Consider the following 17500-nt stretch of genomic DNA (forward strand, 5'->3'; position numbering starts at 1 on the left):
GGCCTCCTCAGGCTAGCGGCCGTGGCCCTGGAGGGGCGTCCACGGACGCCGGGGGAACGGACCAGCCCGGCCCGGGAGAGAGCAGCACAGCGCGGCCGGACTCCGCCGCGCTCGGCTCTGGGCAGGCAGGCGCGGCTCGCCGACGCCTCCCACGCCTCCCAGGACGGCGGCCCAGCAGCAGCGCGCTCCTCTCCTCGCGCGCGCGCATGCGCCGCCGCCCAGACGCTGCCAGGCCGTTGCCCCGCCCCGCCTCTGGCGGTGGACTGCGGACAGCGACAGGGACACCCTCCTGGCAGAACTCCTGCGGCCCCGCCCACACGCTTCGGACCTTTGCGGAGCGGGAAGGTGCGCTGACAGGGACGCAGGGTCCCCGCTACGCTCGCTCTCGGGGAACTGCAGCCTCCTCCCTCGGCTTTTACTTGAATGTCACACCCGAAACCATGCAACCTCTACAAGAAAACATAGGCAGTATGCTCTTTGACATCAGTCTTAGCAGCCTATTTTCAAGTACCACGTCTGACTGGGCAATGGAAACAAAATACAAAATGAACAAATGGGACTACATCAAAGTCAAAAAAAAATCCTCTGCACCGCAAAGGAAACCATCCACAAAACCAAAACACAACCTAACAACTGGGAGAAGATTCTTGCAAACCGTGTATCGGATAAGGGGTGAATATCCAAAACACAGAAAGAACTCATACATCTCAACAGCAAAAAAAATCAGCAACCCAATTAAAAAGGCGGGCAAAAGATCTGAGCAGTGATTTCTCCAAAGAAGGTATAGGGATGGCCAACAGACATATGGAAAGGGACTCAACATCATTAGCGATCAGAGAAATGCAAATCACAACTACAAGGAGATGTCACCTTACTCTGGTCAGAATGGCTCTAATTAACAAGACAAGAGACAAGTGTCAGAGAGGATGTGGAGAGAAGGGAACTCTCCTGCACTGCTGGTGGGAGGGCAGACTGGTGCAGCCACTATGGAAAGCAGTATAGTATAGAGTATCCTCAGAAAACGAAGAATACATCTACCTACCATATGTAGGATCCAGCTAGCCCACTGCTGGCTATTCATCCAAAGAACTTGAAAACACCAATGCAGAAAGACACATGCACCCCTAGGTTCACTGCAGCATTATTCACAACAGCCAGAACTTGGAAGCAACCTAGGTGCCCATCAAGGGAAGAATGGATAAAGAAGATGTGGTATGCATACACAATGGAATGCCACTCGGCCCGAAGAAATGATGAGATCCGACCATTTGTGACAACGTGGATGGACCTTGAGGGTATTACGTGAAGTGAAATAAATCAGAGGGAGAAAGTCAAACACCAAACACGGTGTGATCTCACTCATAAGTAGAAGATAAAAACAACGACAAACACACACAGAGCAAAGGAGATTGGATTGGTGGTTACCATAGGGGGAGGGGGGAGGGGAGAGAGCCAAAGGGGTGATGAGGGTCACATGTGAGGTGACGGACTATAATTAGTTTTCGGGTGGTGAACACGATGTAATCTACACAGAATTCGAAATATATTACAACGTACATCTGAAAGCCATATCATCTTAGAATCCACTGTTACTGCAATAAAATAAAATAAAATAAAATAAAATAAATTAAAATAAAGAAGTGTAGGAGGCTCAAGAGGCTAACAGGCTTTTGAAAAGTTATTCTAGGGATTTTTATGGCTTAGCTCCGGGCGGCAGACACCAGCCTGAGACACAGCTGTGACACAGCCACTAACTTCAACTCAACTATATTCCGACTGGAGGGAAATCAAAACTACCGTCATCATAATTTCTTGAAGGCTTCACTTTGTGCCAGATCCTGTGCCGACTGCTTTGCACCAACTGTCTCATTTAAGCCTCACATCCAAAAGGTAGGTTACCGTTATTCTCCCCATTGTAAAGGTGAGGAGGCGGAAGCAGAAGGATGGCAGTCTGCCTGGAATTCACAGAAGGATTCTCTAGGTAATGACATGACCTTTGGACAAGATTTCAAGGTTTAACACATTACAGTGGAGATGCAGATCCCAGTATCACAGAACGTGAAAAACACTGAGTCCTGCCAAATGTATTAAAACACTAATTACGGATCCTCACAATCTCTTGGCCTGTTTTCTCAGATGAGGGAAAACCCAGCGTGAAAAACCGTTGATGAGATGTCTGCAGAGGAGGACTACGTCTGGTCTTTAAAGCCGGGAAGTATCCCAGTAGATTCTGAGTCAGTGGGTCCAGAGTAGGCCTTGAGCGTCTCTGTTCTTTTCAAAAGCCCCACAGGCTACACTTCCGCGCCCTTGGAGTTGGGAAGTACAGTCATGCCCTACATCGGGAAGTTTCAGTCAACAACGGGGGTCCCATCAGATTAGTCCCATATGGCCTAGGTGTGTAGGAGGCTCTGCCATCCAGGTTTCGGAACTCCGTGGTGTTTGCACAGTCTCGAGATTGCCTGACCATGACACACTCCTCAGAACTTATCCCCACCGTTAAGCAAAGCATGACTATACTGCCTTGGATTCTCCACGGTCCCAGACCCTGCACTCTTTAGATGACTGCACACGCAGAGGGCACCGTGTCTGAGGCAGAGAGCAGCTGGAATCACAAAAGCTCTCGACAGAGAGTCAAGGAAAGGCGTGCTCTGCTTACACGACTCTCTACTTTTCTCTGGGTCTGAACCATTTCATAGCTAATCTGTTTTTTTGAACCGAGCAGCTTTGCCAAAAAAAAAAAAAAAGAAAAACAGAAAGGTTACCAACAAGCACTAAACAAACCAATATAAACAATACATATTAAATAAGCCTAACCCTACTATGCTACTGAAAAGGCTTTTATTTCCCTGGGATAATTTGGACAGCATTAGATTGTTTTACCAAGAGCAGCCAAGTCGAGGGAGATTATTTCTAATTCCACAGTGCTGCAGATGCGGTCAGTAGCAACTGCAAGCCGGAAAGGAAACTAAGCAAAGTTGGGTGTAATCCATTCAAGTTCACACGTTTCACCAGGGACAGCCTCCAAGCCTTGAATACTTAGGTATGCATTTATCCATTTCTTTAATCAACCACTACTAACGCCTACTAAAGGCCAGACACTGCTCTAAGTACTTTACGGATATGAAATATCCTCTGACCTTTACACTCACCTACGGAGCGTGTATGATAATCAACCCCGTTTTACAGATCAGGAAACTGACACACAGAATGGTACACTAACTTGCCCAAGTTCACACAGTCCGTAGGTGGCAGAGCCAGGACCCCATTTGACAGAGTCTGGCTCCGGAGGCCACGTTCTGAATCAGCACGCTCAGTCTCCAAAAACCTATAGAAAGCGCCAGCCTCAATCGAAAAGTTTGGTTTTCCCCACCCTACAGTCCCTACGCGGCCCCAGTCTCCAGGGCATTCTTTCAGCTCCTCTGACAGGCCCTACTCCTCCCTTGCCCTGTCCCAACACTCTCCCGCACAAGTCCTCCTTTTCTTTTAGGCATCTGCTCTCAGCTTCAACATCACTGCCTAAGTCACAAAGTCTAACAGGAAATGCCGTCTTTCTCAACACTCAACACAAAATTGCTTTTACGTATCTCCTAGGTAATTGGTGGCTGCCTGTCCTTTCCAACCAGGCTGTGAGGGCCAGTACGTCAAACAACCTGTCAGTCTTGCTCACCAAGTGTCCAGGCCACTCAACACGCACCGACCAGAGGAAAGGAAGGACTTGTCCCAACGTCAACTCTCCAGACTTTCTGTGGAAGGAGGGAACGAACGGAGCACCCTCCAGCCTCACGCTTTCTTTGCCAGACTTTCAAGTGTGGGGCACATACCTGTGCTCACAACGCTCCCCGGACAGCCCCCACTGCACCCCTAACAGGTAGACTTCTGCACAGTCACGGGCTTTGGAAAGCACTGGCTCTGCACACAACTATCATGTGGCCCTCGACAGGCCACTTCCCCTGAACCGGCCTGAGCTTCAGGGCCACAACAGGCTTCGGGAAAACCCCAACGGAACGTAGCCTCGAAAAGAGGGAGACCTGCACTCCTCAGAACGCCTCGAGACCAGTGTCCTTATGGACTTCGCGTCTGTCCTTCCAAGAAGCCGAGACCACGGGTGGCGCTTCAGCGCCAGACTCCCGGGCACCGCACGCCCAGGCTGGCCCCGTGCCCGGCACACACCGCCCGTTCCACGAACGCCTGAAGCGCACGAAGAGACCCCCTCGCTCCCCGCGCCGCACAGCTGTCCCGCGACCTGACGGGCGCCTCTGGGCGCACAAGCCTATTCCTCAGGGACACGCTCGCCTCCCACCAGCCCCCACGCCCACGCCCCCCAGGTACCTCTCTCAGATGGCATCCTCTTCGCGGGCGCCCTGGTCGTCCGTGTCCGGCGAGCAGGAAGAGCGGGAGCTGAAGGACGGCCTCCTCAGGCTAGCGGCCGTGGCCCTGGAGGGGCGTCCACGGACGCCGGGGGAACGGACCAGCCCGGCCCGGGAGAGAGCAGCACAGCGCGGCCGGACTCCGCCGCGCTCGGCTCTGGGCAGGCAGGCGCGGCTCGCCGACGCCTCCCACGCCTCCCAGGACGGCGGCCCAGCAGCAGCGCGCTCCTCTCCTCGCGCGCGCGCATGCGCCGCCGCCCAGACGCTGCCAGGCCGTTGCCCCGCCCCGCCTCTGGCGGTGGACTGCGGACAGCGACAGGGACACCCTCCTGGCAGAACTCCTGCGGCCCCGCCCACACGCTTCGGACCTTTGCGGAGCGGGAAGGTGCGCTGACAGGGACGCAGGGTCCCCGCTACGCTCGCTCTCGGGGAACTGCAGCCTCCTCCCTCGGCTTTTACTTGAATGTCACACCCGAAACCATGCAACCTCTACAAGAAAACATAGGCAGTATGCTCTTTGACATCAGTCTTAGCAGCCTATTTTCAAGTACCACGTCTGACTGGGCAATGGAAACAAAATACAAAATGAACAAATGGGACTACATCAAAGTCAAAAAAAAATCCTCTGCACCGCAAAGGAAACCATCCACAAAACCAAAACACAACCTAACAACTGGGAGAAGATTCTTGCAAACCGTGTATCGGATAAGGGGTGAATATCCAAAACACAGAAAGAACTCATACATCTCAACAGCAAAAAAAATCAGCAACCCAATTAAAAAGGCGGGCAAAAGATCTGAGCAGTGATTTCTCCAAAGAAGGTATAGGGATGGCCAACAGACATATGGAAAGGGACTCAACATCATTAGCGATCAGAGAAATGCAAATCACAACTACAAGGAGATGTCACCTTACTCTGGTCAGAATGGCTCTAATTAACAAGACAAGAGACAAGTGTCAGAGAGGATGTGGAGAGAAGGGAACTCTCCTGCACTGCTGGTGGGAGGGCAGACTGGTGCAGCCACTATGGAAAGCAGTATAGTATAGAGTATCCTCAGAAAACGAAGAATACATCTACCTACCATATGTAGGATCCAGCTAGCCCACTGCTGGCTATTCATCCAAAGAACTTGAAAACACCAATGCAGAAAGACACATGCACCCCTAGGTTCACTGCAGCATTATTCACAACAGCCAGAACTTGGAAGCAACCTAGGTGCCCATCAAGGGAAGAATGGATAAAGAAGATGTGGTATGCATACACAATGGAATGCCACTCGGCCCGAAGAAATGATGAGATCCGACCATTTGTGACAACGTGGATGGACCTTGAGGGTATTACGTGAAGTGAAATAAATCAGAGGGAGAAAGTCAAACACCAAACACGGTGTGATCTCACTCATAAGTAGAAGATAAAAACAACGACAAACACACACAGAGCAAAGGAGATTGGATTGGTGGTTACCATAGGGGGAGGGGGGAGGGAAGAGAGCCAAAGGGGTGATGAGGGTCACATGTGAGGTGACGGACTATAATTAGTTTTCGGGTGGTGAACACGATGTAATCTACACAGAATTCGAAATATATTACAACGTACATCTGAAAGCCATATCATCTTAGAATCCACTGTTACTGCAATAAAATAAAATAAAATAAAATAAAATAAATTAAAATAAAGAAGTGTAGGAGGCTCAAGAGGCTAACAGGCTTTTGAAAAGTTATTCTAGGGATTTTTATGGCTTAGCTCCGGGCGGCAGACACCAGCCTGAGACACAGCTGTGACACAGCCACTAACTTCAACTCAACTATATTCCGACTGGAGGGAAATCAAAACTACCGTCATCATAATTTCTTGAAGGCTTCACTTTGTGCCAGATCCTGTGCCGACTGCTTTGCACCAACTGTCTCATTTAAGCCTCACATCCAAAAGGTAGGTTACCGTTATTCTCCCCATTGTAAAGGTGAGGAGGCGGAAGCAGAAGGATGGCAGTCTGCCTGGAATTCACAGAAGGATTCTCTAGGTAATGACATGACCTTTGGACAAGATTTCAAGGTTTAACACATTACAGTGGAGATGCAGATCCCAGTATCACAGAACGTGAAAAACACTGAGTCCTGCCAAATGTATTAAAACACTAATTACGGATCCTCACAATCTCTTGGCCTGTTTTCTCAGATGAGGGAAAACCCAGCGTGAAAAACCGTTGATGAGATGTCTGCAGAGGAGGACTACGTCTGGTCTTTAAAGCCGGGAAGTATCCCAGTAGATTCTGAGTCAGTGGGTCCAGAGTAGGCCTTGAGCGTCTCTGTTCTTTTCAAAAGCCCCACAGGCTACACTTCCGCGCCCTTGGAGTTGGGAAGTACAGTCATGCCCTACATCGGGAAGTTTCAGTCAACAACGGGGGTCCCATCAGATTAGTCCCATATGGCCTAGGTGTGTAGGAGGCTCTGCCATCCAGGTTTCGGAACTCCGTGGTGTTTGCACAGTCTCGAGATTGCCTGACCATGACACACTCCTCAGAACTTATCCCCACCGTTAAGCAAAGCATGACTATACTGCCTTGGATTCTCCACGGTCCCAGACCCTGCACTCTTTAGATGACTGCACACGCAGAGGGCACCGTGTCTGAGGCAGAGAGCAGCTGGAATCACAAAAGCTCTCGACAGAGAGTCAAGGAAAGGCGTGCTCTGCTTACACGACTCTCTACTTTTCTCTGGGTCTGAACCATTTCATAGCTAATCTGCTTTTTTGAACCGAGCAGCTTTGCCAAAAAAAAAAAAAGAAAAACAGAAAGGTTACCAACAAACAGTAAACAAACCAATATAAACAATACATATTAAATAAGCCTAACCCTACTATGCTACTGAAAAGGCTTTTATTTCCCTGGGATAATTTGGACAGCATTAGATTGTTTTACCAAGAGCAGCCAAGTCGAGGCAGATTATTTCTAATTCCACAGTGCTGCAGATGCGGTCAGTAGCAACTGCAAGCCGGAAAGGAAACTAAGCAAAGTTGGGTGTAATCCATTCAAGTTCACACGTTTCACCAGGGACAGCCTCCAAGCCTTGAATACTTAGGTATGCATTTATCCATTTCTTTAATCAACCACTACTAACGCCTACTAAAGGCCAGAGACTGCTCTAAGTACTTTACGGATATGAAATATCCTCTGACCTTTACACTCACCTACGGAGCGTGTATGATAATCAACCCCGTTTTACAGATCAGGAAACTGACACACAGAATGGTACACTAACTTGCCCAAGTTCACACAGTCCGTAGGTGGCAGAGCCAGGACCCCATTTGACAGAGTCTGGCTCCGGAGGCCACGTTCTGAATCAGCACGCTCAGTCTCCAAAAACCTATAGAAAGCGCCAGCCTCAATCGAAAAGTTTGGTTTTCCCCACCCTACAGTCCCTACGCGGCCCCAGTCTCCAGGGCATTCTTTCAGCTCCTCTGACAGGCCCTACTCCTCCCTTGCCCTGTCCCAACACTCTCCCGCACAAGTCCTCCTTTTCTTTTAGGCATCTGCTCTCAGCTTCAACATCACTGCCTAAGTCACAAAGTCTAACAGGAAATGCCGTCTTTCTCAACACTCAACACAAAATTGCTTTTACGTATCTCCTAGGTAATTGGTGGCTGCCTGTCTGTCCTTTCCAACCAGGCTGTGAGGGCCAGTACGTCAAACAACCTGTCAGTCTTGCTCACCAAGTGTCCAGGCCACTCAACACGCACCGACCAGAGGAAAGGAAGGACTTGTCCCAACGTCAACTCTCCAGACTTTCTGTGGAAGGAGGGAACGAACGGAGCACCCTCCAGCCTCACGCTTTCTTTGCCAGACTTTCAAGTGTGGGGCACATACCTGTGCTCACAACGCTCCCCGGACAGCCCCCACTGCACCCCTAACAGGTAGACTTCTGCACAGTCATGGGCTTTGGAAAGCACTGGCTCTGCACACAACTATCATGTGGCCCTCGACAGGCCACTTCCCCTGAACCGGCCTGAGCTTCAGGGCCACAACAGGCTTCGGGAAAACCCCAACGGAACGTAGCCTCGAAAAGAGGGAGACCTGCACTCCTCAGAACGCCTCGAGACCAGTGTCCTTATGGACTTCGCGTCTGTCCTTCCAAGAAGCCGAGACCACGGGTGGCGCTTCAGCACCCGACTCCCGGGCACCGCACGCCCAGGCTGGCCCCGTGCCCGGCACACACCGCCCGTTCCACGAACGCCTGAAGCGCACGAAGAGACCCCCTCGCTCCCCGCGCCGCACAGCTGTCCCGCGACCTGACGGGCACCTCTGGGCGCACAAGCCTATTCCTCAGGGACACGCTCGCCTCCCACCAGCCCCCACGCCCACGCCCCCCAGGTACCTCTCTCAGATGGCATCCTCTTCGCGGGCGCCCTGGTCGTCCGTGTCCGGCGAGCAGGAAGAGCGGGAGCTGAAGGACGGCCTCCTCAGGCTAGCGGCCGTGGCCGTGGAGGGGCGTCCACGGACGCCGGGGGAACGGACGAGCCCGGCCCGGGAGAGAGCAGCACAGCGCGGCCGGACTCCGCCGCGCTCGGCTCTGGGCAGGCAGGCGCGGCTCGCCGACGCCTCCCACGCCTCCCAGGACGGCGGCCCAGCAGCAGCGCGCTCCTCTCCTCGCGCGCGCGCATGCGCCGCCGCCCAGACGCTGCCAGGCCGTTGCCCCGCCCCGCCTCTGGCGGTGGACTGCGGACAGCGACAGGGACACCCTCCTGGCAGAACTCCTGCGGCCCCGCCCACACGCTTCGGACCTTTGCGGAGCGGGAAGGTGCGCTGACAGGGACGCAGGGTCCCCGCTACGCTCGCTCTCGGGGAACTGCAGCCTCCTCCCTCGGCTTTTACTTGAATGTCACACCCGAAACCATGCAACCTCTACAAGAAAACATAGGCAGTATGCTCTTTGACATCAGTCTTAGCAGCCTATTTTCAAGTACCACGTCTGACTGGGCAATGGAAACAAAATACAAAATGAACAAATGGGACTACATCAAAGTCAAAAAAAAATCCTCTGCACCGCAAAGGAAACCATCCACAAAACCAAAACACAACCTAACAACTGGGAGAAGATTCTTGCAAACCGTGTATCGGATAAGGGGTGAATATCCAAAACACAGAAAGAACTCATACATCTCAACAGCAAAAAAAATCAGCAACCCAATTAAAAAGGCGGGCAAAAGATCTGAGCAGTGATTTCTCCAAAGAAGGTATAGGGATGGCCAACAGACATATGGAAAGGGACTCAACATCATTAGCGATCAGAGAAATGCAAATCACAACTACAAGGAGATGTCACCTTACTCTGGTCAGAATGGCTCTAATTAACAAGACAAGAGACAAGTGTCAGAGAGGATGTGGAGAGAAGGGAACTCTCCTGCACTGCTGGTGGGAGGGCAGACTGGTGCAGCCACTATGGAAAGCAGTATAGTATAGAGTATCCTCAGAAAACGAAGAATACATCTACCTACCATATGTAGGATCCAGCTAGCCCACTGCTGGCTATTCATCCAAAGAACTTGAAAACACCAATGCAGAAAGACACATGCACCCCTAGGTTCACTGCAGCATTATTCACAACAGCCAGAACTTGGAAGCAACCTAGGTGCCCATCAAGGGAAGAATGGATAAAGAAGATGTGGTATGCATACACAATGGAATGCCACTCGGCCCGAAGAAATGATGAGATCCGACCATTTGTGACAACGTGGATGGACCTTGAGGGTATTACGTGAAGTGAAATAAATCAGAGGGAGAAAGTCAAACACCAAACACGGTGTGATCTCACTCATAAGTAGAAGATAAAAACAACGACAAACACACACAGAGCAAAGGAGATTGGATTGGTGGTTACCATAGGGGGAGGGGGGAGGGGAGAGAGCCAAAGGGGTGATGAGGGTCACATGTGAGGTGACGGACTATAATTAGTTTTCGGGTGGTGAACACGATGTAATCTACACAGAATTCGAAATATATTACAACGTACATCTGAAAGCCATATCATCTTAGAATCCACTGTTTCTGCAATAAAATAAAATAAAATAAAATAAATTAAAATAAAGAAGTGTAGGAGGCTCAAGAGGCTAACAGGCTTTTGAAAAGTTATTCTAGGGATTTTTATGGCTTAGCTCCGGGCGGCAGACACCAGCCTGAGACACAGCTGTGACACAGCCACTAACTTCAACTCAACTATATTCCGACTGGAGGGAAATCAAAACTACCGTCATCATAATTTATTGAAGGCTTCACTTTGTGCCAGATCCTGTGCCGACTGCTTTGCACCAACTGTCTCATTTAAGCCTCACATCCAAAAGGTAGGTCACCGTTACTCTCCCCATTGTAAAGGTGAGGAGGCGGAAGCAGAAGGATGGCAGTCTGCCTGGAATTCACAGAAGGATTCTCTAGGTAATGACACGACCTTTGGACAAGATTTCAAGGTTTAACACATTACAGTGGAGATGCAGATCCCAGTATCACAGAACGTGAAAAACACTGAGTCCTGCCAAATGTATTAAAACACTAATTATGGATCCTCACAATCTCTTGGCCTGTTTTCTCAGATGAGGGAAAACCCAGCGTGAAAAACCGTTGATGAGATGTCTGCAGAGGAGGACTACGTCTGGTCTTTAAAGCCGGGAAGTATCCCAGTAGATTCTGAGTCAGTGGGTCCAGAGTAGGCCTTGAGCGTCTCTGTTCTTTTCAAAAGCCCCACAGGCTACACTTCCGCGCCCTTGGAGTTGGGAAGTACAGTCATGCCCTACATCGGGAAGTTTCAGTCAACAACGGGGGTCCCATCAGATTAGTCCCATATGGCCTAGGTGTGTAGGAGGCTCTGCCATCCAGGTTTCGGAACTCCGTGGTGTTTGCACAGTCTCGAGATTGCCTGACCATGACACACTCCTCAGAACTTATCCCCACCGTTAAGCAAAGCATGACTATACTGCCTTGGATTCTCCACGGTCCCAGACCCTGCACTCTTTAGATGACTGCACACGCAGAGGGCACCGTGTCTGAGGCAGAGAGCAGCTGGAATCACAAAAGCTCTCGACAGAGAGTCAAGGAAAGGCGTGCTCTGCTTACACGACTCTCTACTTTTCTCTGGGTCTGAACCATTTCATAGCTAATCTGCTTTTTTGAACCGAGCAGCTTTGCAGAAAAAAAAAAAAAAGAAAAACAGAAAGGTTACCAACAAACACTAAACAAACCAATATAAACAATACATATTAAATAAGCCTAACCCTACTATGCTACTGAAAAGGCTTTTATTTCCCTGGGATAATTTGGACAGCATTAGATTGTTTTACCAAGAGCAGCCAAGTCGAGGGAGATTATTTCTAATTCCACAGTGCTGCAGATGCGGTCAGTAGCAACTGCAAGCCGGAAAGGAAACTAAGCAAAGTTGGGTGTAATCCATTCAAGTTCACACGTTTCACCAGGGACAGCCTCCAAGCCTTGAATACTTAGGTATGCATTTATCCATTTCTTTAATCAACCACTACTAACGCCTACTAAAGGCCAGACACTGCTCTAAGTACTTTACGGATATGAAATATCCTCTGACCTTTACACTCACCTACGGAGCGTGTATGATAATCAACCCCGTTTTACAGATCAGGAAACTGACACACAGAATGGTACACTAACTTGCCCAAGTTCACACAGTCCGTAGGTGGCAGAGCCAGGACCCCATTTGACAGAGTCTGGCTCCGGAGGCCACGTTCTGAATCAGCACGCTCAGTCTCCAAAAACCTATAGAAAGCGCCAGCCTCAATCGAAAAGTTTGGTTTTCCCCACCCTACAGTCCCTACGCGGCCCCAGTCTCCAGGGCATTCTTTCAGCTCCTCTGACAGGCCCTACTCCTCCCTTGCCCTGTCCCAACACTCTCCCGCACAAGTCCTCCTTTTCTTTTAGGCATCTGCTCTCAGCTTCAACATCACTGCCTAAGTCACAAAGTCTAACAGGAAATGCCGTCTTTCTCAACACTCAACACAAAATTGCTTTTACGTATCTCCTAGGTAATTGGTGGCTGCCTGTCTGTCCTTTCCAACCAGGCTGTGAGGGCCAGTACGTCAAACAACCTGTCAGTCTTGCTCACCAAGTGTCCAGGCCACTCAACACGCACCGACCAGAGGAAAGGAAGGACTTGTCCCAACGTCAACTCTCCAGACTTTCTGTGGAAGGAGGGAACGAACGGAGCACCCTCCAGCCTCACGCTTTCTTTGCCAGACTTTCAAGTGTGGGGCACATACCTGTGCTCACAACGCTCCCCGGACAGCCCCCACTGCACCCCTAACAGGTAGACTTCTGCACAGTCACGGGCTTTGGAAAGCACTGGCTCTGCACACAACTATCATGTGGCCCTCGACAGGCCACTTCCCCTGAACCGGCCTGAGCTTCAGGGCCACAACAGGCTTCGTGAAAACCCCAACGGAACGTAGCCTCGAAAAGAGGGAGACCTGCACTCCTCAGAACGCCTCGAGACCAGTGTCCTTATGGACTTCGCGTCTGTCCTTCCAAGAAGCCGAGACCACGGGTGGCGCTTCAGCGCCCGACTCCCGGGCACCGCACGCCCAGGCTGGCCCCGTGCCCGGCACACACCGCCCGTTCCACGAACGCCTGAAGCGCACGAAGAGACCCCCTCGCTCCCCGCGCCGCACAGCTGTCCCGCGACCTGACGGGCACCTCTGGGCGCACAAGCCTATTCCTCAGGGACACGCTCGCCTCCCACCAGCCCCCACGCCCACGCCCCCCAGGTACCTCTCTCAGATGGCATCCTCTTCGCGGGCGCCCTGGTCGTCCGTGTCCGGCGAGCAGGAAGAGCGGGAGCTGAAGGACGGCCTCCTCAGGCTAGCGGCCGTGGCCGTGGAGGGGCGTCCACGGACGCCGGGGGAACGGACGAGCCCGGCCCGGGAGAGAGCAGCACAGCGCGGCCGGACTCCGCCGCGCTCGGCTCTGGGCAGGCAGGCGCGGCTCGCCGACGCCTCCCACGCCTCCCAGGACGGCGGCCCAGCAGCAGCGCGCTCCTCTCCTCGCGCGCGCGCATGCGCCGCCGCCCAGACGGTGCCAGGCCGTTGCCCCGCCCCCCCTCTGGCGGTGGACTGCGGACAGCGACAGGGACACCCTCCTGGCAGAACTCCTGCGGCCCCGCCCACACGCTTCGGACCTTTGCGGAGCGGGAAGGTTCGCTGACAGGGACGCAGGGTCCCCGCTACGCTCGCTCTCGGGGAACTGCAGCCTCCTCCCTCGGCTTTTACTTGAATGTCACACCCGAAACCATGCAACCTCTACAAGAAAACATAGGCAGTATGCTCTTTGACACCAGTCTTAGCAGCCTCTTTTCAAGTACCACGTCTGACTGGGCAATGGAAACAAAATACAAAATGAACAAATGGGACTACATCAAAGTCAAAAAAAAATCCTCTGCACCGCAAAGGAAACCATCCACAAAACCAAAACACAACCTAACAACTGGGAGAAGATTCTTGCAAACCGTGTATCGGATAAGGGGTGAATATCCAAAACACAGAAAGAACTCATACATCTCAACAGCAAAAAAAATCAGCAACCCAATTAAAAAGGCGGGCAAAAGATCTGAGCAGTGATTTCTCCAAAGAAGGTATAGGGATGGCCAACAGGCATATGGAAAGGGACTCAACATCATTAGCGATCAGAGAAATGCAAATCACAACTACAAGGAGATGTCACCTTACTCTGGTCAGAATGGCTCTAATTAACAAGACAAGAGACAAGTGTCAGAGAGGATGTGGAGAGAAGGGAACTCTCCTGCACTGCTGGTGGGAGGGCAGACTGGTGCAGCCACTATGGAAAGCAGGATGGAGTATCCTCAGAAAACTAAGAATACATCTACCTACCATATGTAGGATCCGGCTAGCCCACTGCTGGCTATTCATCCAAAGAACTTGAAAACACCAATGCAGAAAGACACATGCACCCCTAGGTTCACTGCAGCATTATTCACAACAGCCAGAACGTGGAAGCAACCTAGGTGCCCATCAAGGGAAGAATGGATAAAGAAGATGTGGTATGTATACACAATGGAATGCCACTCGGCCCTAAGAAATGATGAGATCCGACCATTTGTGACAACGTGGATGGACCTTGAGGGTATTACGTGAAGTGAAATAAATCAGAGGGAGAAAGTCAAACACCAAACACCGTGTGATCTCACTCATAAGTAGAAGATAAAAACAACGACAAACACACACGGAGCAAAGGAGATTGGATTGGTGGTTACCATAGGGGGAGGGGGGAGGGGAGAGAGCCAAAGGGGTGATGGGGCTCACATGTGAGGTGACGGACTATAATTAGTTTTCGGGTGGTGAACACGATGTAATCTACACAGAATTCGAAATATATTACAACGTACATCTGAAAGCCATATCATCTTAGAATCCACTGTTTCTGCAATAAAATAAAATAAAATAAAATAAATTAAAATAAAGAAGTGTAGGAGGCTCAAGAGGCTAACAGGCTTTTGAAAAGTTATTCTAGGGATTTTTATGGCTTAGCTCCGGGCGGCAGACACCAGCCTGAGACACAGCTGTGACACAGCCACTAACTTCAACTCAACTATATTCCGACTGGAGGGAAATCAAAACTACCGTCATCATAATTTATTGAAGGCTTCACTTTGTGCCAGATCCTGTGCCGACTGCTTTGCACCAACTGTCTCATTTAAGCCTCACATCCAAAAGGTAGGTCACCGTTACTCTCCCCATTGTAAAGGTGAGGAGGCGGAAGCAGAAGGATGGCAGTCTGCCTGGAATTCACAGAAGGATTCTCAAGGTAATGACACGACCTTTGGACAAGATTTCAAGGTTTAACACATTACAGTGGAGATGCAGATCCCAGTATCACAGAACGTGAAAAACACTGAGTCCTGCCAAATGTATTAAAACACTAATTATGGATCCTCACAATCTCTTGGCCTGTTTTCTCAGATGAGGGAAAACCCAGCGTGAAAAACCGTTGATGAGATGTCTGCAGAGGAGGACTACGTCTGGTCTTTAAAGCCGGGAAGTATCCCAGCAGATTCTGAGTCAGTGGGTCCAGAGTAGGCCTTGAGCGTCTCTGTTCTTTTCAAAAGCCCCACAGGCTACACTTCCACGCCCTTGGAGTTGGGAAGTACAGTCATGCCCTACATCGGGAAGTTTCAGTCAACAACGGGGGTCCCAGCAGATTAGTCCCATATGGCCTAGGTGTGTAGGAGGCTCTGCCATCCAGGTTTAGGAACTCCGTGGTGTTTGCACAGTCTCGAGATTGCCTGACCATGACACACTCCTCAGAACTTATCCCCACCGTTAAGCAAAGCATGACTATACTACTGCCTTGGATTCTCCACGGTCCCAGACCCTGCACTCTTTAGATGACTGCACACGCAGAGGGCACCGTGTCTGAGGCAGAGAGCAGCTGGAATCACAAAAGCTCTCGACAGAGAGTCAAGGAAAGGCGTGCTCTGCTTACACGACTCTCTACTTTTCTCTGGGTCTGAACCATTTCATAGCTAATCTGCTTTTTTGAACCGAGCAGCTTTGCCAAAAAAAAAAAAAAAAGAAAAAGAAAAGGTTACCAACAAACACTAAACAAACCAATATAAACAATACATATTAAATAAGCCTAACCCTACTATGCTACTGAAAAGGCTTTTATTTCCCTGGGATAATTTGGACAGCATTAGATTGTTTTACCCAGAGCAGCCAAGTCGAGGGAGGTTATTTCTAATTCCACAGTGCTGCAGATGCGGTCAGTAGCAACTGCAAGCCGGAAAGGAAACTAAGCAAAGTTGGGTGTAATCCATTCAAGTTCACACGTTTCACCAGGGACAGCCTCCAAGCCTTGAATACTTAGGTATGCATTTATCCATTTCTTTAATCAACCACTACTAACGCCTACTAAAGGCCAGACACTGCTCTAAGTACTTTACGGATATGAAATATCCTCTGACCTTTACACTCACCTACGGAGCGTGTATGATAATCAACCCCGTTTTACAGATCAGGAAACTGACACACAGAATGGTACACTAACTTGCCCAAGTTCACACAGTCCGTATGTGGCAGAGCCAGGACCCCATTTGACAGAGTCTGGCTCCGGAGGCCACGTTCTGAATCAGCACGCTCAGTCTCCAAAAACCTATAGAAAGCGCCAGCCTCAATCGAAAAGTTTGGTTTTCCCCACCCTACAGTCCCTACGCGGCCCCAGTCTCCAGGGCATTCTTTCAGCTCCTCTGACAGGCCCTACTCCTCCCTTGCCCTGTCCCAACACTCTCCCGCACAAGTCCTCCTTTTCTTTTAGGCATCTGCTCTCAGCTTCAACATCACTGCCTAAGTCACAAAGTCTAACAGGAAATGCCGTCTTTCTCAACACTCAACACAAAATTGCTTTTACGTATCTCCTAGGTAATTGGTGGCTGCCTGTCTGTCCTTTCCAACCAGGCTGTGAGGGCCAGTACGTCAAACAACCTGTCAGTCTTGCTCACCAAGTGTCCAGGCCACTCAACACGCACCGACCAGAGGAAAGGAAGGACTTGTCCCAACGTCAACGCTCCAGACTTTCTGTGGAAGGAGGGAACGAACGGAGCACCCTCCAGCCTCATGCTTTCTTTGCCAGACTTTCAAGTGTGGGGCACATACCTGTGCTCACAACGCTCCCCGGACAGCCCCCACTGCACCCCTAACAGGTAGACTTCTGCACAGTCACGGGCTTTGGAAAGCACTGGCTCTGCACACAACTATCATGTGGCCCTCGACAGGCCACTTCCCCTGAACCGGCCTGAGCTTCAGGGCCACAACAGGCTTCGGGAAAACCCCAACGGAACGTAGCCTCGAAAAGAGGGAGACCTGCACTCCTCAGAACGCCTCGAGACCAGTGTCCTTATGGACTTCGCGTCTGTCCTTCCAAGAAGCCGAGACCACGGGTGGCGCTTCAGCGCCCGACTCCCGGGCACCGCACGCCCAGGCTGGCCCCGTGCCCGGCACACACCGCCCGTTCCACGAACGCCTGAAGCGCACGAAGAGACCCCCTCGCTCCCCGCGCCGCACAGCTGTCCCGCGACCTGACGGGCACCTCTGGGCGCACAAGCCTATTCCTCAG

General features: G+C 51.0%; 1 protein-coding gene across 1 annotated transcript in view; it reads left to right on the forward strand.

Moving 5' to 3' along the window:
* Positions 1-241: 241 nt before the first annotated feature.
* The window catches only part of LOC138922046 (solute carrier family 41 member 3-like), an 88245-nt gene continuing 70986 nt past the window's right edge, over positions 242-17500 (forward strand). Inside the window, exon 1 of the mRNA XM_070258882.1 lies at positions 242-345. The gene's annotated coding sequence lies outside the window, so the exon portion shown is untranslated. The remainder of the gene's footprint in view (positions 346-17500) is intronic.

Source organism: Equus caballus, unplaced genomic scaffold (genome assembly GCF_041296265.1).
Source record: "Equus caballus isolate H_3958 breed thoroughbred unplaced genomic scaffold, TB-T2T haplotype1-0000340, whole genome shotgun sequence".
Taxonomy (NCBI): Eukaryota; Metazoa; Chordata; class Mammalia; order Perissodactyla; family Equidae; genus Equus; species Equus caballus.